General features: G+C 50.1%; 2 long non-coding RNA genes across 2 annotated transcripts; one reads left to right on the plus strand and one right to left on the minus strand.

Annotated features, from left to right (window-relative positions):
• Positions 1-3059: 3059 nt before the first annotated feature.
• Positions 3060-6413, minus strand: LOC140693355 (uncharacterized). The gene is made up of 3 exons (XR_012069112.1): positions 6332-6413; positions 5977-6184; positions 3060-3209 (listed from the first exon to the last, which is right to left on the minus strand). It is a non-coding gene; the product is annotated as an uncharacterized lncRNA (long non-coding RNA).
• Positions 6414-8453: 2040 nt separating this feature from the next.
• On the plus strand, positions 8454-11165 carry LOC140693350 (uncharacterized). The gene is made up of 3 exons (XR_012069106.1): positions 8454-8550; positions 10509-10629; positions 10895-11165. It is a non-coding gene; the product is annotated as an uncharacterized lncRNA (long non-coding RNA).
• Positions 11166-12675: the final 1510 nt, after the last annotated feature.

Raw genomic sequence — 12675 nt, forward strand, 5'->3', positions numbered from 1 at the left:
GCCCTGACGTCACTTGACTCACTGCAGGGATGCTCCCACACTGCCGCGTTCCCCAAGAGACTGAGGGCTTTCTGCTTGTTCCGGAAGGCCCCACCCCCGAGGGGACACTGGGTCCAGTGGAGCGTCCAGCCTGCTTCCCCGCCAGCCCTTAGGGCCTTTGTGGGGCCTGGAACATCAACTAACCTCCCCTTAGGGACCCCTTTGTCCTTTGCAGCCAACAGACCTAGGTCATAAGCACTTTAACTCACCTGAGGGTGTTTTCCTCACTTCAGGGGCAGTGAGGACTGGGCTTCTTCACACTCCAAGTGCCCCCGGTCTGGATGCAGACAGTCTGGCTCTCCCCCCAGTCCTGCAGGTTCCGGCCACACCTCCTGCTGGTCACGGAGTCTGTGCTGTATTCTCTTCCAGGACAACAGGTGCACTCTGCCCCCCGCCCTGTCCCCACCAGCAGTGGCAGAGGTGGAGGACAGGCGGGTGAGCTTGGGCCTGAGACACTGCCCTGAAATCAGTGCCCCAGAGGCCGCTGGTGACTAGAGGGACCACGGGGAAGAAGGCAGCATGGGATGGGAGGGGGGGGAAGGTTCAGGATAACGAGATGAAAAGGGGAACAGATAGCACCGTGAGGACCTCGACCATGAAAGGGAAGAAGATAGACAGTGACAGCTGGAGCGGTGTTGGCGTTAAAAGCTGCGGGCATTTTCATTTAATTTTATTAATTACCATTACATATAGTGACATATTTTTATTTGATTAAAGATTAGGTGCCATGTCATATAACAGGATATAGTATATTATTTATTAAATAATACATAATAGTAGATATACTAGCATGTTATGTTCTGTTAATTTATTATCAGATAGTATATAATACATATGTAGTTATTTATATACATAATATATAATTCATGCATCTATATAATATATAACACATAACAATGTAGGATTATGAATATTATATTTTATAACAAGATTACATAACAATAATGATGTAATATTATCCATTGTATATCTTGGCTCATGACACATTCTCACCTTAGGTGCCTGTCAGAAGTATTTATGTATTAAAATTAATATTATAAGAAACAGTTGTGAACCTGTCACCCAGCACCAGAACAGGACTATTGACAGTGACATACTGTGTCCTATCCTGCCCTAGGCCTCTTCTCACAGGAAGTAACCAGCATCCTGAATCCTGGCTTACACTTGCCTTGTGTTACTGTCACACACACAACATTTAAGATCAGTTAAAACAAATGAACTGCAGGTACATGCAACGAAGTGGATGCATCATACACCCTATGTTAAATTGAAAAAGTAAGCCCAAGAAGGTAGCCTATAGTGTGCTAAGCTTTTAACTGTGTATATATATGTCAACTAAACTCACTAAATTAAGAACAACTACAGCTAGAGTCCAGGTGGGAGAGGGACAGATAAAAGGTGAGGTGAGCAGATTTGCTGCAGGTGAGCGAGTTCCCTTCAAGTAACATGTCATTCTCTCTGAAGCAGGAGGCAAGGCCATCTGCTGGGAGTCAGGGAAGAGACAGAGGGAAGCTTAGAGGTGTGCAGAGAGCATAGAATGTTGACACCACTGTGTGGCAAGTGGGGAAATGTGCTCACTAGAGAAATCCTGGAGGATTGCCTGGCAGTGGCAACATGCTGGGCATTGATTTGTAGTCTTAGAAATCTGTGCTGGGAGAGCCTGCTGCCTGCAGGCTCAGAACAAATAGAGCTGGGTGAACCGAGATGGAAGTCATCCTGGTGAGGAAATGAAAAGATCAAGGGTCAAGGGAGTTTTGTTTGTCATAAAGAGAGTGCTGACTGTGGATGCAGAGCTGGAAGGTGGGGAAGTGGAAGTAAGAGGAACGTGGACAGGTAGGAAAGCAGAGGAGTCAGTGCATGATGCCCCAGTGAGGGTGAAGGAGGGCCAACGAGGCTGGTGGAGAAGCAGCTGGATGGCTAGAGTTGGGCACATAAAGGAGAGAGGCTGGACCTGGGGTGGAGACACGCCCGGGTATGAGCCCGGGGGTAGGGTGAATGGGAGGTGTCTGGCTCAGGCTGACGGAGAAGAAGACCCTACAATGACCATACTGGGTGGTGGAGGGAGAATCAACATTGACGTCTTGATGGTAGGCGGTGAGGCAATACAGAGTTGGTGGTCCAGCTGCTCCTGACTGAGGCAGATGAGCAGGGAGGCCAGGGTGGCAGGCACTGCTAGGAATGGACTGGGTTTTCCAGGTGTTCCCAAGAGAGGAGGAGAAATCACCTCATGGGGGAAAGTGAGCACAAGGAGGTCAACCCAGGCTCCTGATCAAACGGAGAGTGTGAGGGGGCAAATCGTCAACTCCAGAGATGGTGGCCTAGGAAGCAGGGACCATGGGTGAAGTGAGGGGACACTCAGAGAAGAGAGAGAGATGAGTCTTCTGGGTGTAGGGGGAAGAGAGGCCCCAGGACAAAGGAGCACAGGGGCACAGTGATGAGGATGGACTGGCTCTGTTGTGACACTGCAGGAATGGCTGGATCTTTGTCCTGAGGGCTTAGTTTGGGGGGGCTACTGGCCTCATGAGGGCCCCCCTCTCAGCAGCCTGGACAGATGCTCCCGCTCCTGATAGCTCTGTGGCCACCACTGTTCCCGGAGGGGCTCTGCCTCCATCTTCTATCAGACATTCCTGCCCAGTCCCCGACTGCCAGCGAGGGAGCCTGGGCCTCAAAGCCGTTTGCCGTGGAGGGACACAGGCTCCTTGGAGAAGCAGGCTGATCTTATTTTTCTCCGTAACCCACGGCCTAGCAAAGCGCCAGCCTATGGGTGGGCCATTCAGGGGCTCGGATACTTCTTAAATTAACTCAAAGCAGTAGAATAGCAGAGCTGGAGGAAGTGACCACTGAGCTCACAGAGTTCACTGCCCACACCCTCATTCTACAGATGAAGAAACAGAGGCCAAGCAGCCAAGGTCATGCTGCTCTTTAATGCTGGCCTCTGTTGGGCATACCAAGTGATGAGCTGCACTGAAGGGCCTGAGAGGGGGCTCTGGGGTCAGACAGCTTGGGTTCAAGTCCCACCCCTGCCATTTACTAGCTGTGTGATTAATGACTGTCCTTCCTGTAAAGTGCCACCTCATTGGTTTGTCATGAACACAGAGTTCCTGGAACAGCAGGACAGAATTCTTTAAAGGTTTGCTGTTGCTTTTGTTACTATTATCACCAAGTGAACCCTGAAATGAAGAACAAAGACAGTAAGATTTTTTATTTTAAAAGATTTTAAAATACGATGATGACTGTTTGATTTAATCTATTCAAGTTTGCATTTGACCATTATTAACAACTGCACAATGGATGACTTTTGAGGAAATGTTACTTCATGTCTTTAATTCTCACTAACTACACAGGCTATTCAACAGGAAGCAATTTTTTTTCCAGGAAAAGGGACAAAAAGTTAACAATATCTCTGTACCTCTCGGTTCCCAGTGAGTTGGTTGTGATCTGTCAACCCAACTTTGGGGAAATGCCCTCTCCTCCTGGGCTCGCTGCACTGCCACGTGGCCTCCAGGGGGCGATTTACCCCCACACGAATCCAGTATCTTGGTTCATATCTTTGCTTCAGATCCCTCAAGGACTGCCCATGCACCAGGGCCCCATCTGCCCCGCCAGTCTCACCTGCTGGCCTCCAGGAAACTATCCTGGGTCTCAACCATCCTCTGTTCCTATGCCCGCCCCACTACTCTTCATTTTGTCCTTCAAGTGTGGGCTCCTGTGGCTTGCCACCAAGCAGGGGTCTCCCAGTCCTCCACCTTGGGGAACTGCATCGTCCTGCACAGTGCCTAGCGAAACTGTGTGGAGGCCGGAAGAATACAGAACAACAGGTGCTCAGAGGGGCTGCCTTTCCCACTGCAGGGGCCCTGGAGAGCTTTCTCCCAGCTGGTTATTCACAGGCGCTGAAGCTGTGGAATCTCGATCTTACCAATTTAAAGGGCATCATCACTAATTACAAAAGAAATCATTTTTTCAGTAGCAAAAGGAGAAAAGACTTTGTGCCCCATGCCCCCATCTTTCTTCCTCCGCCTTCAGAGGTGATTCTCACTCTCTGGGCAAGGGTAGAAAGCAACAAACAGAATATTATTTTTCAATGATTCTTCTTTCCCACTCTGAAGATTGCATCCCAAGACTGATGAAGGCTAGGATGGTTTGGCTTCCCTGTACTGAGTATTCAGAGGCTCAGGGGGGAGGGGGTTAGGGAGATAATTCAGCATTATGGAACCAAACAGAGACATTAAAAGGTTCTACTCTAAACAGAAAGGAAGCAGGATGCTATAGAAATGGGAAAACCATCATTGGAAATGAAATAACGAGTTACAAGACAATAAACATGAAGATGTAAAAAAGAAAAAGTATATCAAAATACAAAAAGGTGGGAAAGGGAGATGGTAGCAAGAAAAGATAGATTTTTTTCTCTTTCTTTTTCCTTTTTCTCATTATTCTTAGGATGTGTTGGAGCCTACGTGATTATCAGTCTAAAGGAAATAGATATGATAATGGGTTGATATACTTGAAAAATAGGGTAACCACAAATCGAAAGCATATAATAGAGTTGAAAAAAAAAAGACCAAAAAAGAAACAAACTCTAAATGGCTTAAAGACTTAAACATTAGACAAGACGCTAAAAAACTCTCAGAAGAAAACATAGGCAAAACATTATTTGACATATATCTCAGCAGTGTTTTCCTAGGGCAATCCACCCAAGCAACAGAAAATAAAAGCCAAAATAAACAAATGGGACCTAGTTACACCTATCAGCTATTTCAAAGCAATAGAAACCATAAGCAAAATGAAAAGACAACCTATGGAATGTGAGAAAATATTTGCAAAAGATGAGACTGAACATGGCTTAACTTGTAGACTATAAAAATAGTTCATACAACTTAATAAGAAAAAAAAATAAACAACCCAATCCAAAAATGGGCAGAACAACTAAACAAGCAATTCTCCAATGAAGATATACAAATGGCCAATAGGCATATGAAAAAAAGGCACAATATCGCTAATTATCTTAGAAATGCAAATCAAAACTACAATAAGTTATCATCTCACACTACTCAGAATGGCCACCATTCAAACATCCACTCACCATAGATGCTGGAGAGGCTTGGAGAAAAGGGAACCCTCCTACATTATTGCTGGGAATGTAGTTTGGTGAAGCCAATGTGGAAAACAATATGGAGATACCACAAAAGACTAAAAAAAGACATTATTTGATCCAGCAATCCCACTCCTGGGCATATATCCAGAGGGAACCTTAATTTCAAAATATACCTGCACCCCAATGTTCACAGCAGCATTGTTTTCAATGACCAAGACATAGAAGCAACCTAAACGCCCACTGACAAATGACTGGTAAAGATGTAGTATTTAGATATAAAAGAATATTACACAGTTGTAACAAAGAAGGAAATAATGCCATTTACAGCAACATGGATGGACTTGGAGATTATCACACTAAAGTGAAATAACTCAGACAGAGAAAGACAAGTAACATATGATACCACTTATATGTGGAATTTTTAAAAAAGATACAAATAAACTTATTTACAAAACAAAAACAGACTCACAGACTTAGGAAACAAACTTAGGAGTTTGGGATTAACAATTACAAACTACTATATGTAAAACAGACAAACAGCAAGGATTCACTGTAGAACACAGGGGAAAATGTTCAGTATCTTGCAACCTATAATGGAAAAGAACCTGAAAAAGAATAGACTATGTATATGTACAACTGAATCACTATGCTGTATACCTGAAACTAACAAAACAGCTGTATATCTGAAACTAACTAAACATTGTAAATCAACCACATTTCAATTAAAAAAAAAGATAAGCTCTAAATAGCTGTATTCAAAGAAAATCTTCAAATCTTACCTCCTACAAAAAGTAAAATGGGAAGCTTGAGCAGGACCAAATTATACTGAATGAGAGGTTACATACCTTCTCCAGCACGTGGCCCATGGTACACATACATCGTGTTTTCCTTCAGGTAAGAATGGCCCTTACTGCCCAGGGAGCGAGTCCTGCTGGGACAAGGCCTCTGTGGCAGTGGCCTCCTTGTCACCGCTCCATCTCACCAGAAGGCCAGGGTTTTCAGAGGGGAGGGAACACAGAGCTCATACACTTCAGATATATTTCCTGAGAAAAACTGTGGAAAGACCAAATTCACCTGCAGTGCAGGAAACATGAGCACGGCCCCTAAGCAGACTGACAAACCCGAAGCAAGACGGCCCGATGTTCACATCGGAACCAGAACAAAAACCGTCTGGCCCCAGTTAAACGATCACCATCTCACCTGCAATGAACTGTTCATACTCATTGTCAGGGATGTTTCTGTTGAGACTTGAGAGATCAAAAAAGTCAGACCAGGGAATCCGGTCCTGGTGGATGTCCAGGCTCTGCTAATGGTAGAGGCGGCCCCAAGGGGGTATCACCAGCACCGACTCTTCCATTTTCAGCAGGGTCTTCAGGAGGAAGGCGATGTGGATACAGACGCCCCTACGGAGGCTGAAGCCCTCCGGAGGGTTGACATAACACAGAAGGTACCTGGCAGGGAGCAAAGGAGAGCGGGTCTTCAGAGCCAGGTCTCTGCACAGGAATCCCGGCTTAGATAGAACAGATACAATGGGAATCTCTGCACAGCACATGGCCTAGACTCAAGACACGTTCAGCAGCTTCTGGTTTGTATAGTGGAGGCACTGCCCACCGATCTCTGTGTGGCCAATTATTTCGAGTCCGGGAGCACATGTAGAAGACATCTTGGCATCTGTCTATCAACGCTAAGCACCTGACTAGTACCTGAGCACCCGTTCTCCAGGGAATCTCAAACTTCTTGGCCTAAAGACCCCTGTACACTCTTAAATACTGAGGACTTCAAAAGGCTGCTGTTTATGTGGGTTAAATCTATCAATAGTTCCTGTGTTAGAAGTTAAATAAGAACTTTAAAAAATGCTTATGAGTTCACTTAAAAATAATAACAACCTACTACATGATACCATTAATACTCTTAAGCAAAAAATAAGTATATTTTTCTAAACAAAAATCATTAATGAGAGGAATAGCAGTGATTTTAATTTCTGAGAATCTCTTTTGGACTGGTGAGAGCTTAATTCTATCTGCCTCTACATTACCTGTTTTGTGATATCACAGACTAGGTTTTCCCTGGAAAACCCCACAGGAAACTCGGGAGTGCAAGAGTGTGCAAAAGGCAGGTGACTTCCCGGCGTTCCTACGAAAATAGTCTTGCATCTCAGGGGCCTCGGACTCACTTTGATAACTGCTGCCCTACCCTAGGCGAGACTCTCCTACACAAGAGCCAGGCAAGTGTCCTGGCTTCTTTAATGAGTTACCGCAGCAACACCCCTCCCTTCTCTGTGTTAATGTTTCCCACAACCTCCATTACTGCAGATGAGGATGTAATCCTCAACTGAGGCCTCTAATCCCAGAAGACTACCAACCTTGAAAGGGAGGGCCCATCTACCATCTCTACACCCCGCACAGTCTATTTTGAGTCAAGCCCTAGATAACTGCTAATTGACACTGACCCTTGTCTTATTCCTGAGTTTTAGCGAAGGAGCCAACATCTGGATGGAACTGAAATTTCCCTGCTGATATACAAGGCTGATAAACCACCCTATTCCAACATCTGATTCTGGGGCTCTTCAAAACGCGGGTAAGGCCCCGCTTCATAAAAGACGGGTCCTCCACCTGCCCTTCCCAGGGGTTCTGGGAGGCCGCGGCCACGCAGGGCTACCCGGAGTCGCGGTCCAAGCCCCAGAGCCCGAGGGGGAGGAAAGCCGGAGGCTGTGCCCCAGCCCTGTCCCCCCCGCCCCAACCCGCTCCCCGGCACCACAGCCCTCCCCGGCCGCCACACCAACCCGGATCCCACCCCGGTCCATGTCCACTGGCCCCGCCAACGGCGCTGCCGTACGTTTACCGTCTGTGAGACGCCGCCCCAGAAAGGATGTCGGCCGCCGACTGACGCGGCCAGAACTAGTGGCCCGGCCAAGCAAGCCGCCATCCCCAGCAGCAAACACCGCCATGGTCCCGGGCAGCTGCACACTTCCGGAGCCCGCTGCCTGCCCCAGAAGCGCACGCCAGCCCGCGAGGAGCGCGGTGTCTTTATCCATGGCAACGCCGCGGGGCCCTCCCCTAGCGCTTGCGTCTGCGTCCTCCCGAGGTTAGACGTGCGAGAGCAGAACTTTCGGAGCCAATGGGAGCAAGGGCGCGGCCAGGACGGGGGTGGGGGGAGGCTTATGGGGCAGCTGGGTGGGGCCGGGGCGGGCGGGGCCGCGCGGAGGTCCTCAGCTGCAGGTGGCACCGGCCGGAGGCTGGGGCAATGCTGCCAACAGTGGGCGGGGCGGCGGGGCGGCGGGGCGGAGGGGTGGGGGCACCCTCACCTGTCCTTGTGCGGGGCTCAGCCAGGGCTCCGCGGCCTCCGCTTGCACCGGAAGTGGACCCAGGCTACCGGTGGGCAAGATAGAGGACTGAGCCCAGGCAGGCACGTCTGGCCAGGTAGGGCACCTGAAGTGCAGATCCGCCAGGCCGGCTGCCGGCCTTGAATACGCGCTGCTAGGCAGTTTCCAAGAAGACGGGATCTGTCCCAAGAGGGGAGGTAGGGCAGGGTGCCAGATGCCTGGTTGGGTGCGGTCTTACAGGAGAGCCACGTTGAGAGGGTGCAGAGCAGCCCCTGTGTTGGCGGGGCTAGGAATTTGGGGTATAGGGTGGGGATGATGTGTGCCATTCCCTGTGGTCTCCCAAAGAACTCACACCCCCAAGCAAAGGACCCTGCTCCCTCCACCCTTCACTGCATCCCCTGCCTTCCCCAGCACCACCGCCCCTGCCCCCGGAGGGTCCCATGACCTCTCCCCACACCAGGCACCGTCCCTGTTACAGGTACTTATCTCCTGGTGGTTCCAGCCCAAGGGTGGGGGCTGTATCTGACCAGTTAGGATGCCTGGAGCCTTTGTATGAAACCTCAGACTATAATGCAGGCGTGCACAGAGGCCCCTCAAACAGGATTCCCTGCATTCCCTCCCCACCACGCACCCACAGCGCAGCTGCCACACCAGGCCAAGCCTGCTGGAGGACCGCTGTTCCCTCTCCACCTGTCCCTGATCAAGAGTGCACCGCCCACACTGCTGGGTATTTAGTGGGCCTTAGAAGAGCAGCTGGTATTTTCATGGACAAATATTTGCTCTTTTGGGAAGAGTTGAGTGCAAAGGGATGTAGGGTATGCCTTTTCTGTTGTCCTGGAACTGGTGACTAGGATGCAAACTTAAGTCAAAGCAGTTTTTAGAGAGAGCCGCAATATATCTTACCCAAAGATCACTGTTCCCCTACAAAGGCAACACCACCTGGCGGGTGGGGTCCTGGTCCCTCTTTCTGGAGGTTGGGCTTTGCACCCTCCAGCTGGGACAGAGCCCGAAACAGCTCTGAACACGCTCCAACAGGCTTTCCCAGCACAAACTGCCTTTATTTTGAATCTGGCTGAAGGAAGCAGCTGAGAAATCTGGGTGAATCTTCCTGGGTGTAACCATGCCTTTTGTGCTGAATGAAAGAGCGGCTCTCCACATGCTAACAGCTTAGAACTGAATGTGTGTCGAAGCCTTCATGCATGTAGCATGTTGGGAACAGCGTTTCATGGTGAGGGGAACTCTATAACTTACATGTGTATGGGGAAGCCCTCACTCCAACAGGGTTTTCCTGCACAAACTGCCTTTATTTCGAAATTGGCTCTTGCTGAGAAATCTTGGTAAGTGTTCTTAAGTGTAGCCATGCCCATTATGCAGGATGAAAGAGCGGCTCTACACTTTTTCACATCTCAGAAATGAATGTGTGTTGAAGCCGTCATTCATGTAGCGTGTTGGGAACACAGAATTTAGTGGTGAGAACTATGTAAATTACATGTCTATGATGAAGCACTCTCTCGAGCCGGGTATTCCAGTGCATACTGCCTTTATTTCGAAACTGGCTTCTCAGAAGCCTGTGGTCTCCACTGCAGGTCTGTCTCCAAACCCAGGGCCAGCATGGTAACTCTGCTCCCCCTGTCTATTCTGGAAGTTCTAGGTGTCCTCCATGGCCCTTCCACCATTATGTTTTTGGAAAACCCCGCAGATGGAATGGGCCTGAGAACAGGAGAGCTGGATGCCAGAAGCCACTGCCCAGTGTGAGGCTCCTGGGAGGGGCATCTCCTCTCCGTGGGCTCTGATCTAACCTCCCCTCTCCCCCACCCCCACCCCTCTCCTCCTGCATTTCCTGATTGATCCCTGGATAATGGTCCATACCAGGAATGACCTGGGAGAGGTTTTATGAGTCTTTAAGTGGAAAAAAAAAAGAAATCTTTAGACAAGTTACTGAAAGTAACTTCCAGCTTTACCGGGAAAGACCTCATTCCAATGTTTAAGGCTAGTTGACAGGGTGTCAAATTGCTTAACCACTCACAGCTGAGCAAGTGCTACCTCTCTCTCCAGCTCCCCGCAGCATCCACCTGTGGCAACTTGGCCAAAAGAAGGCAAGAAAGCTCTTTCCCCTCGCCAGCACCAGCGTGGCTTTGGAGTCAGTGGAGGCTGAGAGAAAGAGCCCCGCCCTGAGGTTTGAGGGGCCTCCAGCCACAGCCAGAGGAGCGGGGGTTTTCAGAGTGGCCCAGCAGGGAAACCAGGCAAGGCCACCTGGCCCAAGTCTTCCCTGCCCAGAGAGCCCCATGAACTGCTTTGGGCCACACTCCCCGTTTGGGCCCCCTGCAAAAAGTTACCACGGGAGCCACACCTGAGAATGCAGAAGGACAGCCCTTTAGCCTGGGGTCCCAGCAGGTGTGTCCTGTGAGACCTGTGGCCACATAAGTTACTTGTCTCTCCAGGTCACTGAAGGGACTGTGCTGGGCATCTTGGTGGTCAGGGACATGGGAACACCTCTAAACTCTGAAGAAGGACAGAGAGACTCTTCCTGGAAGCAAGGATTCCAGGGAGACACCTTGCCCAGAACTGGGGGACTGTGTCCTGAGTAGACCCCTGGGAGGCAATGTGGGGCTGTGGGGTCCTCTTCTGAGAAGGGAGCAGGTGAGTTTTCCGGGGGTGGGGTCCTGCTTTGTCCAGACATGTCCTTGTGTAAGACTCATTTACAAACACCTCCAAGTCCACCTAGGGGTGGCCCCAGAGGTGGGGGTAGAGGAGGAGAGTGAAGGGTGCAGACTTAGGGCCCCCTGAGCCACCCAGGGAGCCAAGGGTCAGTGGGAACATCTTGGGAGTCTAGTGCAGGGGTGGAGGACGAGCACTAAGAACATGCCAAGTCATGCAATAATGTGACCCGTGACCACGAGACACAGGTGGCCGTACACCAAAAGAGGCAGATAGAAATTTAGACCCAGGATCTGAGAACCTTGAGAGGGGCTGGAGGGTCCCAGGAACCCTCAGGAACAGCTCTTCTAGGGGCACAGACATCCCAATACACACATTTCTCATGGAAGCTTTTTGGGGTGCAGAGTGAGTTACCAGGATCCTGAACTTAGTATGGAATCCCACCCCCTTGTTCATCACGGTACCTGGCAATAAATTGCTGTCATTTGTCCCTGGACATGCACAGGGGAGCTGACTGCTGTGGGGGTCACTGCAGGACTAGAATCTTCTGGTGTGTGCTCTGTGACCACAGAAACCCAGGGGGATTTCTCAACGGGAGAACCTGGAGACCATGCCTGCAAGGACCACCCTCATGGGATGGCCAAGGAGCTCGTGGTACCCAGGTCACCAAGTGACGAAGTTGTGAGGTTGCCTGGGGTATCCTGGGGGCATGTAGATTTCTGAGGTCAGCACGTGGGCCCAGCACTGCTGGATGGTCTGCACAAAGAGGGGCCTGCCCTCCTGATGATGGCTCTTAACACCTGCAGGGAAACTGCTCCCAGGGCTCCTGGAGGTCCATATTGAGAGTGTCCTGCCAGCCTTGTGGGGTCACCTTCCCCTGATGCAGAAGCAGACCTCTCTCCCTTGAGGCCCAGGGGACACCTGGCTCAGGTGCCACCTGTGTGCCCTGGACACGCAGAGCCCCAGAGCTCTGGCACAGCCTGGGGTGTGGTGGTGTCCGGGCAAGAAAGGCCCTGGGAAGGGGGTCATTCAAGGGCAGAGGCCACTCTGCAGGGATGCTGGACCTGGCAGCAATGCACTGCTTCAGTACTCCCTTGGGTTGGGTCTCCAACCTGTGGGATGGAAGGACCACTCCTTCCTGCGGTGCAGTCGGGGGAACTAGATCCATCGTCAAGGTCAGCCCTGAAAATGGAGGCTGCCCTACCTCCATTCCTGGAAAGAAAATCAGTCCCCTCCAGTCCAGGTGATTCAGAAAGTCATTCAGCAATGTTCGGGGCCTCCACTTTAGGCTTTGAATTAGAGCTGAGCGGCTTAGGAGGCCAGATCCCTGTCCGTGGCTCCAGGAGCAGGCTTTCTGCTGGGGGACAGGATCCTCACAAACACCTGTGTCTTTGTGGGACACTCCCCTCTGACAAGCTGGGAGGCAGGGTGCAGTTGTGGGAAATCGTGTTTACATGAGCAGAGGGCCACCATGTGGTGGGGGCACAGGAGACTGTGAGAATGAGTCCCACAGCCTTTCTGGAATCAAAAAACTGGCAAATGTGAAAAAGTGCATAATTTGTTT

The sequence above is a fragment of the Vicugna pacos genome, unplaced genomic scaffold, assembly GCF_048564905.1.
Source record: "Vicugna pacos unplaced genomic scaffold, VicPac4 scaffold_19, whole genome shotgun sequence".
Classification (NCBI taxonomy): domain Eukaryota; kingdom Metazoa; phylum Chordata; class Mammalia; order Artiodactyla; family Camelidae; genus Vicugna; species Vicugna pacos.